This window comes from Sinocyclocheilus anshuiensis, unplaced genomic scaffold (genome assembly GCF_001515605.1).
Source record: "Sinocyclocheilus anshuiensis isolate Anshui unplaced genomic scaffold, SAMN03320099.WGS_v1.1 scaffold129, whole genome shotgun sequence".
Taxonomy (NCBI): Eukaryota; Metazoa; Chordata; class Actinopteri; order Cypriniformes; family Cyprinidae; genus Sinocyclocheilus; species Sinocyclocheilus anshuiensis.
Window position 1 is genome coordinate 32773 of NW_015537946.1, and position 222 is coordinate 32994.

General features: G+C 44.6%; 1 protein-coding gene across 3 annotated transcripts in view; it reads left to right on the top strand.

Moving 5' to 3' along the window:
* LOC107664023 (autophagy-related protein 2 homolog B-like) overlaps window positions 1-222 on the top strand; it is a 26591-nt gene that overhangs the window by 17793 nt on the left and 8576 nt on the right. The window lies entirely within an intron of this gene.

Consider the following 222-nt stretch of genomic DNA (forward strand, 5'->3'; position numbering starts at 1 on the left):
ATGTTGCTGCTGATTGGGCTGACATGTTTGACACACCCACCAAACAAGAGAAAACGCATCTCAAACCCCGTTGCACACGGTTTCCAGGAAACATGTCATTCAAACTGGAAACCGTAGCAAAACGGTGCACACCGGTTTGAGCTTGAACTTGCCCCAGGATTCATCGGGAAAACATTTTTAAAATGCACATACTAGGAAGAAGAGCAATAAGACGGCATTATA